General features: G+C 40.8%; 1 protein-coding gene across 1 annotated transcript in view; it reads right to left on the bottom strand.

Moving 5' to 3' along the window:
• Positions 1-336: 336 nt before the first annotated feature.
• Positions 337-6,000, bottom strand: part of TRMT2B (tRNA methyltransferase 2 homolog B) — a 70,397-nt gene continuing 64,733 nt past the window's right edge. Inside the window, exon 13 of the mRNA XM_069463513.1 lies at positions 337-818. The gene's annotated coding sequence lies outside the window, so the exon portion shown is untranslated. The remainder of the gene's footprint in view (positions 819-6,000) is intronic.

Here is a 6,000-nt window from a genome sequence, read left to right as displayed (position 1 = left end):
CTAAAACTGCCAATAGGCCCAGACGGAAAAAAAAAGAGCCTCAAGAAAAGTTTATTCCCTTTTGGTAAATGACTAGGAAAAGGGTGGCCTGGCAGAACAGAAAAACTTTTCGATAATATCCACTCTATTCTAGCCAAACACATCAAGGGAAAATCTGTCCCTTCCTATGGTGTCAGCTGTGACAAACAGAGACCCTATGTCTGACCCCCCCCCACATGGCGGCAGTTAGGGAGGGCAAGTTGGCCCTCTGCTTCCCCCACAGGGGTGGTATCAGCAGGGCAAAGTGGGAGTGAACTTCTACCCTATCTTCCCAGTAGCAAAAAGGTGGAACAAAGCTACCCAAAGTGGTGCTAGTTGGCACTCCACTTTCCCTGCTGGGGTAGTGTCAGTGGGGCTATCCAACATGGCAGCAATGAGGCGGTGTCAGTCAGCCCTCCATTCCTCAGTCCCCAACCTAGTGCTGGGAGGGGGCCTAGCAGGCAGTTGAACTTCCACCGCTCCTCCCAGTGGCAACAGGATAGAACAAAACAGTTGAGGCACTACTCGGCTTCTCCCCCACCCCCATGTCAACAAGGCCCAACGGGGAGCAGAACTTCCAATCTGACTCAGCAGCTTCAAAGTGATGTGAGCTAGTACTATGCTTTTACCAGGGAGGTGTCAGCAGGGCTGAGTGGAGAGCTAAACTTTCACTTCCATCCATTGGCAACAAGGTGGGGCGAGGTGGTGCTTCATGTTGGCCAGTGTCAGCAGGGTCCAGTAGAGAGCTGTATATCCACCCCAACATAGACCTGCACACCACATCTAAACAGGGCGATTGCCTGCAAAAAAGGAAGGATAGAATGCAAAGTCTCACATCATAATATCCAAAACCTCCAAAACACAATAGAAAATCACTCATTATTACCAAGAACCAGAAATATCTCAACTTGAATGAGAAAAGAAAATCCAGAGACTCTAACACTGAGACGACACAGATGTTGGAATTACATGGCAAGGATTTTAAAGCAATCATTATAAAAATACTTCAATAAATAATTAAAAATATGCTTGAAACAAATGAAAAAAAGTCTCAGCAAAGAATCTATAAAGAAAAACCAAATAAAAATTTTAGAATTAAAAAATATAATAAATATTTTAAAACTCACTGGATGGGCCATAGCAGAATAAATACGACAGAGGAAAGAATCCATTAACTTGAAGATAGAACAACAGAAATTACCCAATCTGAACAACAGAGAAAACACACTGAAAAGAAATGAATAGAGCCTCGGGATCCTGAGAGACACTGAAAAAAGGACAGAACATTCATATCATTGTAGTTCCAGAGACAAAGAGAAGAAAGACTATGGGGCCAAAAAAGTATTTGGAAAATATAATGGCTGAAAACTTCCCAAAGGTTAAAATGTTGACACTAGAAGACTGTAATAAGTTACTTATGTATAATGTAATAATTAGAGCAACCACTAAAAAATATGTACAAACACATACATCTAAAACCTGTATAGGCCGGGTGCGGAGGCTCACGCCTGTAATCCTAGCACTCTGGGAGGCTGAGGCGGGTGGATCATTTGAGCTCAGGAGTTCGAGACCAGCCTGAGCAAGAGCGAGACCCCGTCTCTACTAAAAATAGAAAGAAATTATATGGGCAACTAAAAATATATATAGAAAAAATTAGCCAGGCATGGTGGTGCATGCCTGTAGTCCCAGCTACTCGGGAGGCTGAGGCAGAAGGATCGCTTGAGCCCAGGAGTTTGAGGTTGCTGTGAGCTAGGCTAACGCCATGGCACTCACTCTAGCCCGGGCAACAGAGTGAGACTCTTGTCTCAAAAAAAAAAAAAGAATTCTGGACATGAATGTTTATAGCAGCTCTATTCATAATTGCCAAACATTGGAAACAATCCAAATGTCCTTCAAAGGATAGAAAAAACAAACTGTGCTACATCCATACAATGGAATACTACTCAGCAATAAAAAGAAACCAACTATTTATACACACAACAAATGAGATGAATTTCAATGGCATAATGCTGAGTGAAAAAAGTTAGCCTCAAAAGGTTATATATAGCCGGGCATAGTGGCGCATGCCTGTAGTCCCAGCTACTCGGGAGGCTGAGGCAGGAGGATTGCTTGAGCCCAGGAGTTTGAGGTTGCTGTGAGCTAGGCAGACGCCACGGCACTCACTCTAGCCTGGGCAACAAAGTGAGACTCTGTCTCAAAAAAAAAAAAAAAAAGGTTATATACTGCATGATTCCATTTATATAATAGTCTCAAAATGACAACACTCTAATGACAGAGAATAGATTATTGGTTGCCAGAGGTTAGGGGTTGGGGGGACGGGAGTTGGAGGAGAAGCAGGAGAAGCGTAACTATATAGGAATACCAAGAGGGAATTTTCTGGGGTGATGAAACTGTTTTACATATTGATTATTATGGTGGATACATGAATCTACATGTGAAGTTGTATAGGTATGTTTTTAAAAAGTCAACTTTAATGTATGATAATTTTAAAAAGAAAAGATAAAGGGACGGAGTGGGAACCTATAGATTAAGAGATACGTTAAAATATCGAGTTTTTTAAAAATGAGCAGTACTATAGTGTATAGGAGAGTGACATCAGCACAATGAGAGTAGCTAGTTCTAAACTCCCATTCCTCCACAGAAACATTGAAAAACAAGCAGAAACAGAACCAACTTTGTCAGAACTCTGTAAAACCGTCAAAGGTTTACAGCAACCAAGTGAACACTGAAACCAAAAATACATGGCAGGAGAGCTTTGTGGAATTTTTATTCATCCTTGCCCTACTCCTTCCCTGGCTTAGTGGTGGCCTTGAAGACAGCAGCCTGCATCCTCAGTGTTGGACCCCAGTCCCTGGTTCCAGAGAGAGCAGACCAGACCTTATTCATAAATTATTGTATAGATCTATTCTAAACTGTCTAGGGGCTAGCTGAGGAATGAGTGCAAGGTGCTTGTTTCTGTTTCACCTAACCTGGAAGTCACTCAGGGTGGAAAAGTGAGAGGCACTGCTTGAAAATATCGTAAGGCAAACAAAAAAACTGCAGCTGCCTGGGGCGAAGATCATGGTTAAGTCATACAATATACTGCCTAAAGGTTGGGAGAAAAATCTGGGGAGAAAGTTTCTTTGGGAAATTCTGACATTCCTAAGTGCCTGTTTATACTTGGGAACGTAGAAAAGTACATGCATACCCTGGGCAGGATGCCTGCTCAGAAAAGGCCTGAAAAGACCCTAAGCTTTTGCCTTTGGATGATCTCAAGGTCCAGTGAAAGCAGAAAGTGAAGGCTAACACAGAGTTGTAAACAGCTTCCATAAGGGTTGAAGGAGTCCTGCAGCACTGAGCCAATCTGCAAAGCCTGGGAGAGGTGGGTTTTTGTTTCTTTGTTTTAGTTCCCGGTGTTCAAGAAAATCTCTATCAAAACATTACCTTAATATAAGCTAAAAGAACAGAGACTTCAGTGATAACACACAATAAAGAATATAGTTTTTGCAAAAACAGTTTGGAAAAGTCACTAACAAACAGACAGCTATAGCCTTTGACAATCAGATACAGAAAACCCTGAGGGAAGGGGAGAATCTGATGTCCACAGTTACCACATTATAATATTTAAGTGTTCAGTTTTCAACAAAACTCACCAGGCAAATAAAGAAACAGAAGGTATGGTTCATTCACAGGAAAAAATAAATAAACTGACAGAAACCATCCCTGACAAAGCCCAGACATTGGACTTAATAGAAAAAGACTTTAAATCAACTGTCTGTGACATTTTTTTTTTCTCAGACAGGGTCTTTCTCTGTCACCTGGGCTAGTGTGCAGTGGTGTTATCATAGCTCACTACAACCTCAAACTCCTGGGCTCAAGCAATCCTCCTGCCTCAGCCTCCTGAGTAGCTGGGACTAAAGGCATGTGCTACCACACCTGGCTAGTTTTTCTATTTTTATACAGACAGGGTCTCGCTCTTGTTCAGGATGGTCTCAAACTCCTTCACCTCAAGCAATCCTCCTGCTTCAGCCTCCAAAAGTGCTAGGATTACAGGTGTGAGCTATCATACCCAAATCAGCTGTCTTAAATACGCTCAAAGAACTAAATAAAACTAGGAAAATTATATATAAATCATTTTCATAAATCAAATGAGAATATCAATAAGGAGACAGAAATTATAAAAAGGATCTAAATAGAAATTCTAGAGGTAAATGTATAATAACTGAAATTAAGAAATTTACTAGAGGGGTTCAACAGCAGATTTGAGCAGGCAGAAGAAAGAATCAGTGGACTTAAAGATAGGACAATTGGCTGGGCACGGTGGCTCACGCCTGTAATCCTAGCACTCTGGGAGGCCAAGGCAGGTGGATCGCTCGATGTCAGGAGTTCGAGACCAGCCTGAGCAAGAGCAAGACCCTGTCTCTACTAAAAATAGAAAGAAATTATCTGGCCAGCTAAAAATATATATAGAAAAAATTAGCCGGGCATGGTGGCGCATGCCTGTAGTCCCAGCTACTCGGGAGGCTGAGGCAGAAGGATCGCTTGAGCTCAGGAGTTTGAAGTTGCTGTGAGCTAGGCTGAAGCCACAGCACTCACTCTAGCCTGGGCAACAAAGCGAGACTCTGTCTCAAAAAAAAAAAAAAAAAATAGGACAATTAAGACTATTGAGTCTGAGGAGCAGAAAAAAAAAAATGAAGACTAGTGAAAAGAACCTAAGGGATCTGTGACACAACATCAAGCAGACCAATATACACATTATGGAAGTCTCAGAAAACAGAAAGGGGCAGAAAGAACATTTGAAGAAATAATAGCTGAAAACCTCCCACATTTGATTAAAGACACGAATCTACACATCCAAGAAGCTCAATGAATTCAAAATAGGATAAACTCAAAGAGATTCACACTGAGATACATTACAATCAAACCGCTGGAAGCCAAAACCAAAAAATCTTAAAAACAGCAAGAGATAAGCAACACATCACATACAAGGTATCTTCAATAAGATTATCAGCCAATTTCTCATCAGAAGCCTTACACACCAGAATGCAGTGGAATTAATATATTTAAAATAGGAAAGGAAAACCACTATCAACCAAGAATTCAATATCCAGCAAAAATGTCTTATAAAAATCAAGTAGTTAAAACATTCCCAGACAAACAAAAATTAAAAGAGTTCATTACCAGTAGACTTGCCCTACAAGTAATGCTAAGGGGCATCCTTCAAGTTAAATAAAAAAAATACTAGACAGTAACTTGGAGCCATATGAAGAAATAAAGATCTCCAGTAAAGGTAACTACATAAATAAACATGAAAGCCAGTAATATTGCATGTCTGGTTTGCAACTCCATTTTAGTTCCTACATGATTTAAAAGGCAAATGCATAAAAATAATTTTATATATTACTGGGCATACACTGTACAAAGATATAAGCTGTGAAAGCTGTGACAACAAAGTAGGGAGCAGAATTTTTATATGCTATTGAAACTAAGTTGGCATCAATTTGAACTACAGTGTTATAAATTCAGGATGTTAACTCTAGTCCCCATAGTAACCACTAAGAAAGAAATATATATATATATTTATGTATATATGTATGAATGGGACAGAGTCTTGCTCTGTCACCTAGCTAGAGTGCTGTGGCATCAGCCTAGCTCATAGCAACCTCAAACTCCTCAAGCAATCCTACTGCCTCAGCCTCCTGAGTAGCTGGGACTACAGGCATGCACCACCGTGCCTGGCTAATTTTTTATATATATGTTTTTAGTTGTCTGGCTAATTTCTTTCTATTTTTAGTAGAGACAGGATCTCGCTCTTGCTCAGGCTGGTCTCCAACTCCTGACCTTGAGCAATCCTCCTGCCTCGGCCTCCCAGAGTGCTAGGATTACAGGTGTGAGTCACTGTGCCCAGCCGAAAATATCTTTTTAAAAAAAAAAAACCTGCAGTGTCTAGGGATGCATACTTAGGGGATAAAAACCGTAAAGAAACACAAGGAAGTGATTACC

Source organism: Eulemur rufifrons, chromosome 30 (assembly GCF_041146395.1).
Source record: "Eulemur rufifrons isolate Redbay chromosome 30, OSU_ERuf_1, whole genome shotgun sequence".
NCBI classification, from domain to species: Eukaryota; Metazoa; Chordata; class Mammalia; order Primates; family Lemuridae; genus Eulemur; species Eulemur rufifrons.
The sequence above is the reverse complement of the archived record's forward strand: the minus strand, read 5'-3'. Positions and strand labels throughout refer to the sequence as shown.